At 38.1% G+C, this 16,108-nt stretch overlaps 1 protein-coding gene across 13 annotated transcripts in view; it reads right to left on the minus strand.

Annotated features, from left to right (window-relative positions):
- The window catches only part of ASNS (asparagine synthetase (glutamine-hydrolyzing)), a 146,340-nt gene that overhangs the window by 20,077 nt on the left and 110,155 nt on the right, over positions 1 to 16,108 (minus strand). For 8 of the 13 annotated variants that reach the window (XM_041727292.1, XM_041727285.1, XM_041727280.1 and 5 more), the window contains 3 exons: positions 13,983 to 14,117; positions 7,479 to 7,552; positions 5,474 to 5,630 (listed from right to left, as the gene is read on the minus strand). The gene's annotated coding sequence lies outside the window, so the exon portion shown is untranslated. Of the gene's footprint in view, positions 1 to 5,469; positions 5,631 to 7,478; positions 7,553 to 13,982; positions 14,118 to 16,108 lie in introns of all 13 variants that reach the window. The other 5 variants (XM_041727293.1, XM_041727287.1, XM_041727281.1 and 2 more) reach the window with 4 other exon arrangements.

Raw genomic sequence — 16,108 nt, forward strand, 5'->3', positions numbered from 1 at the left:
CCAACTAGCTTACAAATTGCCAAGAATATAAATTCCACACAGAGCGTGTAGTGAACACTTAGTAGTTGACAAGCAAGACCAAAGATGGTAGATGACTAAGTTCTAAGGTTCCTTATTGCCCTAAAGTCTTTAGCCAACTGTGAGTTTGCCGTATCCTAATCTACATAATAGGTCCGAAAGCTGAGAACAATGTGGGAAAGAAGGTATTCTATCCACATATTACCAATGTAAAACTAAGAATCAGAGAAGTTGAAGGATTTAGCCAAATAGTCTGGATTAAATTATCAAGAAAGGAATCATAACCTGTATAAAACCCAGAGCCTATTTCCTTTACCACCCTGTCTATGTAGTGGAAGACATATTTGATAGGTTATCTAGGGTCATTTGTTTTTCAGATTATCTTCTACTTGTATGTCCTGAGCCACTCCATCCTTTCCCACTTCACTTTGTGGCCTGGCTCCCTTACCCTCCTCTTCTTATGGAAGTGTCCAAAGGGAAACATAGAGGATGAAAGGGAAAAGTCCCAGGGTAGTTCCTCCTGACTCCTTCACTACAAAATTCCTCTCCTCAAGGCCACAGCTTCTGGCATCTGGCCTTCTCCATACCATCTTCTCCTCAGAGTCCACTTCCTTCCTCTTCCCCTTCAGGCCTAGCCTTAGGGTACTGAACCATCTTGCTTTTCCGAAATTCTGCCCACGCTTCTATAATAACTGTCAATTGGAGTGTGACACCTGCTTCCTATCAGAACCCTACCCAATACATTGATCTAGGATATAATGGAGAATGCTGTGAACTTAACTAGAGTAGAAAATGATTCACATCCTCTCTTAATTATTGGACACAAATGAGAACTAAATTATGTTGGCCTATTTTCCCACATTTTACCCACCCTTGTATTGAAACCTCACTCTAAGATAAGACTGGGAACATTCAACATTTTTTTATCTGAGTCATGGAGGGATCAAATAAAACCCTCCTCTGTCACATAAAACGGTTTGGCTAGTTCTCCGTCTCAAAAGTGTAATTGACAATACAAGATTGCACTTGTTCAGCCCTGAGAGCATTAATTAAAGTTTTTAAAATTCTTTTAAATAACTGTTAAATTGGTTTTTTTCACTGGATTTGTTTTTGGATTATTTTATAGATTGGTCTATTTTCTAGAATTAAAAAATATATATAGTAATAAGACAACCCCATAATGGTAGCTCCCCCTTGGTATTCTTTGATTTAAAAATGTACATAATAATAAAAAAGCTTCATTGATATTAAGACACTTTAAAATAAGATTGCATTTTATTCAGCCCAATATACCTTTGTAAAAGTATTTGTTGATGAGTTTGACATGTTTATGGTCTATAGAAAATGGTATAAAACCATTCAGATTTGCCAACTCTTATCATAACTCCAAAGCTACCCAGAAGCCCAGAGTCACATGTTAGGTAACACTGAATTAGAGTTTCAACTAGTTTATAAGCCCATCCCATATCACCCTGCAAAACAGGAAATGCTTCTAGAGCAAGCCATGTGATTAGCACTTCCCTAAATACTAGATGAATTATCAGCAAGAGTGCTACCTTTAGATCCCAGTAACCAAACCCATTGAGCTTTCCACTGGACATGACCTGCCCACTCAGGGGGGAATTTAGGATGTCACCACGGGTGAGCTCTCAAGGTATAGGATGGAGTCAGAGGAAGACAAAAATGTAGTGGAGCCTCCATCTCTTGCCCTGTCCTGTAAATGTTAGTCACTGGCCTTCTCAGCAGCTTATGAGTCTATTTCCCTGCCATCTGACCTATTTTTTATAATTCTTGAAATGCAATTTGAAATAGGACTTCTGATCTTTACTTCTATACCCTACTTTTCTTCTAATTTCACAGAAATTCCCCGGTACCTACATTTAAATCTGCAGGGTAAACAGTAATATGGAAAATTCTGAAAATTCCAAATTCCAGAAAAATTCATGGATCTATTTGGTCTGTCATTCTAAGATATGTTACTTAGCCTCAGGACAACAAAAAAGGAAATATTAACGCCAATTGGGTTCATATGTGTTTTGTAGAACCACAGATTTCATAGAACTGGGAACTATCTACTCTTTCAACAAAACATTTATATGGTCCCAAATACAAGAATACTGGTATATAAAAAGGAATAAGAAAACACTGTTAAATCTGAAAAAAAAATGAGTCTCTCCTATGAAATATTAAAAACTCCGATGAAATATTAAAAACTTACTGGGAATTTCCACTAATTTAGAGTCAGAATAATAACTGATATGAAGAAGAATAGAGGGCATTGAACATATAAAACACCATTCAAATTTGACTTTGCACAGCAGATGACGTGAACAGAGACTGATATTTAAGATAATATGAAGTCATTTATTGAGTACCTCCAAGCTGCAATGTATTTTATTTTTTTTTTTCACTCTATAGACTAGTCATGGAGAATAATTATTCTTCTTCTTTTGACAGTTAAAAGAAGTGGCTCAAGAATATAAATTAACATATCCAACACTGAACAGTTAACAAGTGGCTGAGCCAAGGGTCTCAAACCCAGCATGATGACTTGAGAACTTCCATCCCTGCCTGAGAAGTTGCTTAACAAGCAGACCAGGTAGAGAGAGCCCTTTCAAGAAACAGCAGTAAGACATGAAAAGTCCCAGTGTGTCCCCCTAAGGTCAGCTAGAGAAAGTACATTTGGACCTTAACAACAACTGGTTTGAACTATGTGGATCCACTTATACATATATTTTTTTAATACAATACTATAAATGTATTTTCTAATGATTTTCTTAACATTTTCTTTTCTCGAGCTTACTTTATTGTAAAAATACAGTATATGACACATATAACATATAAAATTTGTCTTAACTGGCTATTTTATGCTATGGGTAAGGTCAACAACAGACTATTAGTAGGTAAGTTTTTGAGGGTTAAAAGTTATACCAGATTTTCAACCATGTGGGGGAGTCAATTGTGCCCCTAAAACCCATGTTGTTTAAGAATCAACAGTATACAAAACAAATGGAAAAAGCCAATGAAGATGAAAAGATTCCATTTTAAGAGAGCAAGAGTAAATGGAGTAGGGTAGCCACAAGAAATGGGCAGAATGCATGCATTTGGAGAAAAAAGGGCTATTCATACTTTTAGAACAGGAAAGGGGGAAAAAATGATGGTGTGGTATTGGTAAGCCTAAAGGAAAAGGAAAGAGAAGCAGAGAGAAAATAAACAAGTTAAGTATAACAATGATGATAAAGAAGTGCTATGGAGAAGAAAAGGAATTGAGGGAGGATTATAATTTTTAGGATAACTTTTACTTATAGCCCTCCATTTTCCCTAAGAAATAGAAATCACATTGTCTATGGTACTGAAAGGTTTGGGTCATGGTGATGGTGCAGTTTCAAATAATAGCCAAATGTCAACAAAAATTGCTGAGGGAATAAAAGGTGGTCGAGCAACATGGAGGTCCAACATAGGAGGACAATATAAGCATGAATGTGACTGGGGCAATAAGGGAGGGCATATCCTCCAATCACTTGGAGCAATTCAAAACTTGGGGTCAAGGCATAGAGGGGAATGGATCCAGGCTCTGGGTTGGGTAGAGCATGTATAGCATGAAGAAAAGAGGGCATGAGATTGTGCACCTATGAGTATTGATAGGGACAGCCCTTTTAGTAAACTCTGTTATTGTTCAGAAATATTCAGTGCCCCTCCCTGGGGGAGGCTTATACCATTTCTAGCCCATTGACATAAGGGTTAACCACGTGACTTGCTACTGCCAATGAAATGTGAGCAGAAGTGACAGGGGTCTCTTGTGAGCAGAAACTTTAGGAGCCATCGTTATGCTTCATGACATCCTCTTTTCCCTCTGCTAGGAATCTGGCAGTGTTCCAGAGGCAAGCAACTCTGCTAGCCCAAAATGAAATATGTGGAAAGAGACCACAGCTTACCCATGAGGAACATGTTTTCTGCTTACAGGTGTCTGAGATTTGGGGATCTTTTGTAACTGCAGCATAACCCACTCTAACCTGACAAGCAAAGCTTGAATGTTTTAAGTTGGAAGGGAAAGTAGTAAAGTCAGAAGTTAGCTAATTTATTAGAAGACTAACAGGGGCTAAAGGATTAGAGACTGGGTTGTAGGCTAGGGAAGTATAGGAATAAAAGAAATAGATGAACTAGATGTTTTTATGGAAAAGGAATGTATAATTTTAATGTGTAAAATAAAATAGTGAATGCAAGATTACTTATCCCAGGCTCCTGAACACAATCAGCATTAAGTAAACAAACGTCCTCCCCAAATATAATTCCCCTGTTCCTTACCAGGCTATGTCCTGTCTGGTCAAGATGATTATTAGATTAGGAATTAGCAGTCTTGGAATAAAAGGCCCCCCGAAACAGGGTCAAACAGCAAATCTTGAAGCTTGACAAAAACATCCACTCTTCTCCCACCACCTCTCTTACTGCATTGCACCCCAGACCACTGGTATTCTTGTTCTTGAACATAACAGACAATGGTAAATAGGGTTTTTAGCTGCCAAAAGTTGGACTTGTGCTAGAAACCGGATTTACCCCTTTTTTTTCTTGTGGAAGTTATGCATATTGAGGTTGTCAGGGCAGAAAATCATGGTTTCATTTCTTCATTAAACTAACAATATACATGGAGCATCTACTATATTTGGGAACGTGGAGCTTACACTCACCATACAGAGGAACGGAGAAAATCAATGAGATACAGAAGCACAATACATAGGTAAGGGTAAGTATGTGCTATGGAGAAAAACAGCAGAGAAGAAAGATATCATACTGCCGCCCTGTTGTTGCATTATATCACTCTATAATTAGTCTTATATTTGGTTTTCACATGTAGCAAAATATTATGAGCATCTCTCCAAAATGAAGCTGAACCAGAGTTCACATTTCTCAGTGAAAATTCCTCAGAAGAGTCATCCAGTCGTCCTTCCCTGAGGCTTGTCAGATATGCTCAGTTATCCCACCACATTCACCCATTACTACTCTAAACAATACCCACCAAATGGAAAAGAGTTTGTTGGATTCCAGCCATGAGCACAGCTTTGCAGCAGCTGAAGATTCATTACACCCTTAATCTAATTTTGGGCACTGTGAAAGGACCCAATCTAATACTTCAAAGCAAGGGCTTTAACACTATAGTGGAGACCAGTGCTTCCCAGAAGGATACAAGTTCAAATGGCATTCACTACTGCATCTACAGCCCAGAAAGGCTGAAAACAACAATCATTGGCTATTGAAGCTGCTTTAATGGCCTGGAAGCAGGATCATTAAGAAAGTAGCACCTAAAAAAAAAAAAAGAAAGAAAGAAAGAAACTAGCAACTAATAAAAGCTATACTGAGACCACCCAGACCGATTGTGGCAGATCTAGAAATTACAGTTGTAGTTTCTACTTATTGAGGACATTTTGGGTCTTTTCTAAGAGACTTATTTTTTACCTACTGTTAATGTCCAGGCAAACACTGTGGCTTGGAAGTTGGACTCTAAAGGCAGCGTCACCCTCAGGAAATGCTTCAGACTGAGCATATGTCAGCCATCAGGTCCCAGTAGAGACAGAAAAATGCAGCTTCCCAGGGCATCTGGCCATAATCCACAATATCTGGTGGAAACACAGAGGTAAGGAAGGCTGAGAAGGGATAATCAGGGCAAACAAATAACAGCTTCAAATATAGGCTTACCTATGAGGTCATCTCTGTCCATTTGTGTTTCTGAATATAGTATGCAAAGGACTTGATGTAGGGAACGTGGCACCCAAAATATCTGCCTAAATCTCAGAATCTATGAATGTGACTTTACTGGGAAAAGGGTCTTTGCAGATGTAAGTTAAAGATCTCAACACAAGATCATCCTGGATTTTCCAAGAGGGCCTTAAATCCCATGACAAGTGTTCTTATAAAAGATGCATGGGGAGAAACAGAGAAGAAAGCCATGTGAAGACAGAGGCTGAGATGGCAGTTATACAGCTACAAACCAAGGAACACCTGATGCTACCAGAAGATGGAAGAGGCAAGGAAGGATTCTCCCCTAGAGACTTAGAGGGAGTTTGGTCCTGCCAACACCCTGATGTCAGATTTTTGGCTTCCAGAACTAAAAGAGAATTTCTGTTATTTTAAGGCACCTAGTTTGTGGTAATATATTATATGAGCCCTAGGAAATTAATACACTTGGTGATTCTCTTTAGCTAGACCCTACTCTTGATGTCCATCTCCAAGAAGAGGCCCAACCAGCAACATCTTTCTCAATCCTAAATTCCTCTATAATTCTCATGGCCTCTACTTCAGATGTGCTCTCCGCCACATTCAAGGTGTCTCCCTGCACCTCCACTCACCCCACAACTACCCAAATCTGGAGCAAAGTACCTAATCATGAAAGAGATTCTCCATCTTCATGGACTATTCAACCAATTGGCCTCCAACCTTCCATTCTAACACATGCTCCAATTTGGCAACACATTCAAAACTGTCAATGCAATTATCCTCCTGCCCAATGCCCAGACATGTGCAGACAAGGTGAATCAGCAGGTGCCCTTATGATACACCCCCTACAGACACCACGGTTCTTCCACCTGCTCAGCCTCCACAGAAGTGGCATACAGCAAACTGCTCTTTTCCTCCTACAGAATAGCCATTTCCCTAAATATTATTTCTCACTCTACCTTTTCTCAACTCTCCACTCTTTTTCACACAGTCCAGAGCTGAGCGCAATACTTGGCACATATAAGGCATGCAATAAGCACTTGCTGGTTGAATGGGAGCCAGATGGATTTGGAGCTTCCAGAAAGATATTCTAGAAACTAGTGCATGAAGAAATGCTTTAAAGACCTTCCCACTGGCACTGCTGCCACTGGCCTCCTAACACACTGGACAACTCTCTTTAGCTTGACCTTATCCTTGATGCCTGTCACCTAGTGATGACAAAAGCCTGTTTTGGCCTCTTCCTGTTGGTCACACAGGTACAGGTTAAATTTTGCTTCCAGTGAATGCTTCCTGTCAGAATCGTCTATGAAGTGAAAAAGCAAAAAAAAAAATCAAGCACAGCCCCTATTGCCTCTACCTTCTGGCTACGCATATATCCCACTTCTTTTTCCTCCATTTGGCCTCCCTGGTTACAAACCTTAGTTTCAAATTTTAGAACCCTTGGCTTTTAATTAATGTTTGAAACAGCTTGTCCACCTAATGTTGTTTTCACAAGCTCTCATGCTACCCTTTGGGAGAGAAAATCAGAGTAACATAATTATACAGATCAAATATAGAATCCTGGCAACATCACCTTCAAGCTATGTGACCTTGAGCAAGTTCCCTCTGACCCTTAATTCTTTCACCTGCCAGAAAATAAGGCATGAACTTTGCAGGGTTTTGTTTTAATTTAGAAATACTGAGAGGATTAAAGAACTGCAGAATAGCTGAAACAAAATAAAAGTTCAAAATATGATTATTATTGGACTTACCTTAATATTCACATTGTATATTGCAGAAAGGAAGTCTTGAAGAACCCTGGGCAGCCTTGCCCACTCTTCCAGACCTGGAGAGATGAACAGGTCACTTCAACTATACCCAGATGTTTCTACAATTCTACCTCACTAGACTAGGATGGAAATAACCAAGATCATAAGAGAAGTTTGAAAAAACTCGTTTGAAACATAGTTTAAAAAAGTAACTGGAGTGCCTTAGTAGCACAGTCAGTTAAATGCCCAATTCTTGATTTCGGCTCAGGTCATGATCTTAGGGTCATGAGATTGAGCCCCATTTCAGGCTCTGTGCTTAGCAGGGAGCCTGCCTGGGATTCTCTCTCTCCCTCTTCCTCTGCCCCCTACCTCTTGCTCTCTCTCTTACTTTCTCTCACTATCTCTCTTTCAAATAAATAAATTATTTTTAAAAAGAGAAAAAGTATTTTCTTAGCCTTTCATTGTATCTATTAGAAATGTGACTTTCTAGTTTTATATATAGCAGACGTCACTCAAAATGTTTTACAAAAATATATCAGTTGTACAACATTGTGAATGTACTAAATGGCACTGAATTGTACACTTTAAAATGGTGAATTTTATGTTATGTGAATTTTACTTTAACAAAAAACATAATTTTTTAAAAGATGCGGAAACTGATGTCATCAACATCAGAATGTTGACTTGAGGATCATTTTTACAAACACAGATTCTGATTCTGTAGGTCAAGGTGGAAAATGGTTATTAACACCTTTTAAAAAGGTCCCTTAATGATTCAGATGAGCCAGAGTTAAGAACCATTGATTAATAACTTAAAATATCTCAAACTAGACAAGGAAGAGAGATGAGAAATTGCACCTTCTACAAAAAGACAATTATCTGGCTAACATGGTATGATTCTGAGGACATTCTTTTTGTTTCATAATTTCTATTATTGGGGTTACAATAAAGTTTGAGCTATGCATTTACCCACGCAAGTCACACTTTCCTGTGGATCTTCATTCATTTCACTTTTAGGAATAGATATCTGCTTGAGGTCTCAGAGCAAGCAAAAGGTAGGGGCAAGCTTGGGAGCCATGAGGGGAGGAAAAATAATCCCATGGCACCTCCTGGATTCGCTTCATCCAGTTCCATTCAAAAAAATCCCAAAGCCCAGTCCAGCATTACACTGTATCCTGATGGGAGGTAGGTAGTGGGGATGTGAACTTTCCGAGTCTCTTCAGTTCATCAGAGTGCTCTGAGATCTATAGGAGAGAGAGAGGTACAGAGGTGCAACAAAGGTGCTGCATGCAGTGCTCTACTGTCCTCAACCTTCCCTCTGCCTTCTTCCAAGTCATTCCCTGCAGCCCTCCATATCTGCATGTCTGGCATGTGAATGCAGACTTCATATTATTACCTTTCTGATAGCACTTGCCACTACCAGGAAGATTCCACCGTACACAAGAGGATGAGATGAGGAGGAGTGGATGACAGGAAGGGATGGAAAAGGGAGAAAAATATTAAACCTACATCTATGAGCCAGACCATAAGAAAAAAGGGAATCTAAATTAAACAAACAAACAAACAAACATAAACACTCAGAAACCAACCAACTGGCCTCTATTTCTTGTGTTGAAGAAAGGAACTTCATCCTTGCTATTAAGAGGTTGTCCAGTTTCCTGTTATGTAAGAGAAGGTGCTTCCGTATTTCTTTGCATTTCTTTTGGGGATAAAATCACTACTAGGTATGACTATTGTCTTCTACATTTTATTTCCCCTTCATCTTTTAATTGTAAACTCTGACTTTTCAAATCAACTCAATTACTACCTGGCAGACTTGCTATTGCATAAATACTTATTGAATTGTGAAATGGTGAGTTGGAGTGGAATAAATGAGAAGACTAGAATGTTCTCTTTTCACTGTAACAGATTTGATGAAATTTTCCTTGTAGTGCACAGGAAAATTACATTACATTCTTACGTTGTATATTCTTACACTGAATGTAAGAGAAGTATGTCCTACTTCTCTTAGAGCTGATGTCCCAGCTTTATGTTATTGAGTTGAGGAAGGAGTCTGGTACCAAGTGGAGAGCCCCTAGTAGCTCCATTAAATCATATTAACAATGCTACGTTAGGAGACTAGAATATTGTGGTCTACTCCCAGATACAGAAATAGTTTATGATGTGTTTCTTGGCAATTCACACAATCTTCTTGGGTTTCCACATTTGTAAAAAAAAAATAGGGCTGAACTACATAAACTTCCTGATTCCTTCCAGTCTTAGAGCTCTAATTGCTAAAACTAAATGGATGTGAGGTACTTAGGGAATTTGAGTGTAGGAGAAATTAACACTTATTGACCTTTACTCCCAAGAACCCTCATATTTACATTGCAAATAAGATTTTTCCTCCATTTAAAGATAATTGAGAATCAGAGATAAGATGAGACTTGCTCATGATCATACAGTTATCCAGGAATAGACCCCAAATGGATCTGAACCCTGATTCCATTCTCTGCCACCCCACGTAGCCCCTTATTCAGGAGACTAATCTCTATAAGAGGATAGTCCTTTTTACTGCAGGACCCAACAAGCGCAGGTTGTGCAACATTAAAATTCAGTATATTATTTAACATAAATCCTTTTTCCAGGCTTCGCTTGCATTTTTTTATTGGAAACTAACAAATGACCAGATGTATCTTTTTATTATTTTAATTGAAAACAAGGAATTCACACCATAATAAAGATGTATTTTTTTATTATTTTAATTAAGAACACAGAATTCATCCCATTCCCATTTCCGAAAGCCCCTGGTGTCAGTATCCTCATCTTCTCCCATCCCCATGTATGCATCTCCACTCTGTCACTCATGTATTACTCAAGTTTATCATGTAAAATTAATGTCCCCTAGGTATAGAATCTACATCCAGGGAACAGCTCTGGCTAGGAATATTAATTAAGAGCTTTCATGTGAAAATGACCTAGTTCGCATGTAGTTATGAATAAGAGTGTCTTTTCACATCAAAACCTGAACAGTTTCACATAACAATAGTTGTACATTTAGTTACTCATCGAGAGAAATAAGTTAAAAGCCACTTAAATGTAGTAAAGGTCCTGAAACTCATTTTGTTTTCTTCAGCATAACAGCATTTACGTACATCTTAAAATATAACTCTTCACATATGTTCATATTTCTCATAGGCAAGGCAGGGAAGGCCAATTATAGCATGAGAATATAAGGATAATGGAAATTACAGTGGAGGTGACAAGGGCCATGAGAAGTTTTTAAGTGGAAAATGGAATGATCAGATTGACTTTTTCAAAAGCTAACCTTGCTGGCTGTGAAGAAAACTAGCTGCAGTGGGAGCCCAGTGGCAGGAGGTCAACTAGAAAGCAGAAGAGAATGTCAGCAGCACTGGGGTGCAGAGGGACCTCTGCCATAACTTGGGGGATGAGGAACATGGACATGAGGGAGAGGGCAAATCCAGAACATTGAAGTCTTGGGTAATGGGCTGAAGGAGAAACCATGATAAGAAATAAAGACAATCAGAGGAAGAGATATTAAAATAGAGACATTTGGACAGTTAGGAAGAGTTTGGAATGAGGAGCACAGAATATTGAGTTTAGCATAGTATCTATTAAGATAGAAATGCCTGAGCTACATTTATTAGGCAGTTGGATAGATGCACCAAATTGTAAACTCAGGTAATCTGAGAGTTTTAAAAGACAATAAAACACAGTAGACATAACGTCAGCTTTAGAGTTAAACACACGATGGGTTCAATCAAAGCTCTGCCATTACTAATTCTGTGAGATTGGATAAAATTTGGAGACTTTCTGAACATAAACTTCCTCATTTGAAAATGAAGACATGTTCAATATATATTGAAACATACATTGTAATAATCAACTGAATATTTGGTGTGGACTGAATGAGACAAAGCAGATATATCAGTGAGCAAAGTGCCTAGCAGATGTTAGTAATTGTTCTGTAATGTTATATGCTACTTTGACTACATAGGTTATTGAACCACAAATAAAGGTAGGAATTGAAGACAGCGGTTTGGACCTGGTAAACCTGGAAGTACACGAGAGAAGATATTTAAAGGCAGGGCCTTAGGGATGCCAACTCTGGAGGATCAGGCACAGTAGGAGCAGGCAACAATAGACTGAAGGCATAGAAGGGGAAAGGAGACTCAGGAGAGTATTGTGGCCTGGAAGCCAATGGAAATAAGCAACAAGTAGGGGGATGGATCAGAATCATTGAATTAAGAAGTTATGGAGCAGAAAAATAAGTTACATTTGCTCATAAGGAGGTCTTTGTTGACCTGAACAAACAGTACTTTGATGAAAGAAAGAGTAGAAGCAATACTTAGAGACAGCACTTAGCTTTCCTATAAGCTTGAAGGCTTTATTATTAAAAAGAAATATATAATTCTAAGAGAGAGAATATAATCTAGTTTTAAAACAGTAAGGGGTTAATTAATAGTATTAACACAGCTGAAGTGAATCTTTCCCCTCATTTGGTGATCTTGCTGTTATGTTTCCCATCTTAGCAAAAACAAACACGAACATATTCTTGACTCTGTGACACTACCTCTTCCTCTGCCTATTGCTCCTTTTCTCTCTTTACCTTCAATGGTGAATCTCTTCCAATAGTTTATCTCAATTCCCCATTTCCAGTGTTCTTCTGTTCCCTCCTAAACTCACCCCTAAAGAATTTGTCTCCCACATTCTACCAAAATTACCTGTAATCCCCACATTGCAAAAATCCAAAGATCATTCCTCAGTCATCACCTCAGTTGACCTGTCACCAATATCTGATACAGTTAATCAGGGAGAGGAAGAAGCAGTCTCCCCACTGAGCAGGCAGCTTGACATGGGGCTTTATCCCACACAGGGATCATGACCTGATCATGACTGACTAAGCCACCCAGGCACCCCGATCACTGTCTTCACTTTAAATACTTGGCTTTTAGGAGACAAATTCTCTTGATTTTCCTCTTTTTCACTAGCAATTCTATCTCCTTTGCTGGTTCCTTATCATCATCTTAATATTGGAGAGCCCCAGAGCTCAGTCATTGGACATTATTATGATTATTATTATTTTAAATTTATACTCACCACATAATCTATTCTAGTATCATGACTTTAAAAATTTTACATGACTCCCAACTTTATATCTTAAGTCTGACCTCTCCAGAAATTCCAGAATACTCTATCAATCTTTGTTTCAACATATCTATTTAAAATTATTTTAAAAACAATAAATTTTTGAAATGCATATCAACTAAATGAATGCTTATTAGCTTTTTCAAGTATGTGGAACCCTTTACTAACATCAAAAAACTAAACCATCCACATGAGAGTAGTGTAATTGAGTACTGCTGATAACAAAATGTATAATGAAACCATCTACTATTAACTTAGTCTCACCTTACATTCATATTTCATTCATCATTACATTAACTTGAAAATCATTTTTATAGATTTATCAGTTACACTATTTTCAATCTACAGACAATGAGACAGCAGCATCCAGATTCAGCAATTCCTTGCTATATAATTCCCAAACTATCCAGGATCAATGCCCCAAAGATTGAAAACCACAAGTGGATTACTAATTAATTTATATGCATACTCAAATGTTTATGTTCAAGACAGACCCACTATTTAAACTTTATGTAGGTTGGCACTGAGATTCCTGATTTCTGTTCAATACATTACTTATAGCAATTATTTTTTCAAGCATTAAAATTCAGAATGGGAAAAATGTAAAACCTCATGTTTAGCCCTCCAGCTACCAGTCTTCTCTCATGATTTAATAAGGGTACCACATGTGTCTGTTCATACCCTAAACACAGTTCAAAAGGTTCAATAGAAGAAGGTAAGATTTGAGGATATTTAATATACCATTAAATTGCCATGATGTTTTGCTTTGTGACATTTTGACCAGCTAATAAGTCTCATTTCTCTTTGTGCAAAAAAAAAAAAAAAGAACTATTAGCATGGTCCTCAAAAGACAATTCTTGGCAAAAATAAGATGACAGCATGATGTAGGATGTAACTGAAGTATAAAAAACTAAAAGCAAGAATTAAAAGAAAATAAAAGAAAAGAGACTAGTTAGGAGGTGACAGGATAGAATTGATGGCAGGGATGTACAGACATTCCTGGATGTGAGAGAGCAAGACCTCAGCAGGTAAAAGAAACAATAAGAACAGGGACACGCATAAATGGCAACAGCTCTATGTGTGTGGCAAAAGCCAGTTATCCCTGCCATTGGTCCATATTGAAAACAGTACATGCTGAAAACAGCAATGATAGTAAGATAGGCCTGCTGAGGTCAATTCTCCCATGCCCTGCTGTCTCCTAGTTAATCCTCCTCTGAGACCTGTGCAGATAGTCACAAATGCATTTCCCTGTTGCCCCTCACATGATTGGTTTCTTGAGGTGATTTTCCTTCCTTATTTCCACATACTTAACATTCTATGATAATAAAACCAAATGCCAACCTAGATTCAGGGCTTCACCTTGGTACCTGCAGTTCTTGGCGATGCCTGAAGGTGTAGTCCCTTTGGGCCTCTGTTCCAAGATACTGGACTCCTAAAATCATTTCATCTCTTATTGGAGCACTCCATGTAGCACCTGGGGTAAGTTCTGTAGGACTTGGAGACAAAAGGATAAGGAGTGAGTAAGAAGGATTCTAGAATGACTTCCAAATGTCCATCTGTGTGTCAATGGTGATACATTAATAATATGAGAAATAAACTAAGGAGATTTTTTTTTAACTAAGGAGATATTTGAAAGGATGTAGGTTCAATTTTGTCCAGGTCAAAGTCAAAGTTTCTGGGAGGTATCTAGGTAGCAAACGAGTAGTAAATTGAACATAAGGATCAAGATCCCATTACCTGGTATGCATCAATAGCATGAATCAAAACCATCTACCAAGATTTTCTTTCAGTAAGAAAAAGGAGGGTCAGAGCCATCTATATTTGAAATAATTTTTATAGATTCTACTCAGGTGCTCCAAAGCTATGAAACCCTTGCCTCAGGTTCAAGTAAGACATTGAAATTCACAATATATTGGGCAGTATATGTTAAGTTTAAAACAGTGGTCTTGCAGTCAGATCTGGGATCTAGTCCCAGATCTTTCAAGCTATGATTTGAACAAGGTACATGACTTTTTTTATCTTCATGCCAAACAAATATACTAATTTTAAGAATGTTGTAAGAATTAAATGAGGTAAAATACATTAAGAGATAAATACAGTTCCTAGTACATGATAATGTTACCAAAAAATAGTATTTTTTGAAAGTAATAGGAGTATTTGGAGAATGGAATCAATCATCCTATAAAACCAGAAGTAAAAATTAAAGGCCCAGCCTTGCAAATGCCAACATTTTAGGAGTAACAAGAGAATTATTTAAGCAAATACACTACAAAAGTATAAGCAAACAGCCATAGAGAATTCACGAAGGTTGGTGAACTAGAAGCAATGCAGGAAATTATTTCAAAATCATGGGATAGATCAATAGTATCAATATGGGGATTAAGAAAGACTAAAACTAAAATTTTATCATGGACTAGATAATGAGGAATTCACTGGGGATGGCATCCTGAGCTGATTTCTGAACAGCCTTATGATCAGCCATTGGTTTTAGTTTCAGGCTGATTGAGATCTTCTCCAAGAGCCACCATATCATACCTCTGAAATATTTTTGTTCTGGGTCAAGTGGACCATTTCACACATTGGTAGTCAAAAACCATAAAGGAACAGAGAACTTGTAACTTCATCAAGCTAATAAAAAAAGGTCTGATACGCTATTTTATGTCTCTTGTACACATGACAGAATGTAACTTAAGGTAGCTTTCATTATAACCCAGCTCAAATTGTTCCAGCAACTAAAATTTTCTATCAAAAATTAACTAAGGACTCTGGAGAAGATGGCAGAGTAGGAGAATCCTAAGCTCACCTCATCCCATGATAGAACTAGACAACACCTACATCTGTGTAAATAACCCAGAAAATGACCAAAGACTGACAGAACAGAATTTCCACAACTAAATGTAGAGAAGAGGCCACATTGAAGAGGATGGGAAGGACAGAGACATGATTAGGAGCTCAACAGGCCTGCAGATTGGTCTGTGGAAGGAGGGATGCACAGGCAGAGAGTGGGGAAAGAACATATACCCTAAGCATGGGGACCGCACACAGAGAAGACAAACCACCATAACATCTGGCTTTGAAAATAAAAGGAGCCCAATTTTGCAAGTTCTTACAATCAGAGAGGCTTAACACCTGGAACTTTAAAAATCAATGGACTTAGAGGCCAAAGTCTCTACCCTTAAAAAGACACAAGCAAAGCACAACAAACAGCCTCACAGAGATATAGCATAGAAGCAGCAGTTTGAAAAATGCCTAAGGTTTACAGGAGGGAGATTTGTTTACTAATCTCAGAGTATGTGATGGCAGGAATCATTGGGAAACTACTCCAGAAACAAAAATAACTTGCAGGCACCATTTCCCTCCCTTACCCTCCAACCTAAATACACAAACACCTGCAGGAATCAGCACTGTGTCAACACTTGCTACCTAACTTGCTAACACCACTCACTCTGTACCTGTGCATTTTTCTTTGGATCAACTCCATCCAA

Source organism: Vulpes lagopus, chromosome 13, assembly GCF_018345385.1.
Source record: "Vulpes lagopus strain Blue_001 chromosome 13, ASM1834538v1, whole genome shotgun sequence".
NCBI classification, from domain to species: domain Eukaryota; kingdom Metazoa; phylum Chordata; class Mammalia; order Carnivora; family Canidae; genus Vulpes; species Vulpes lagopus.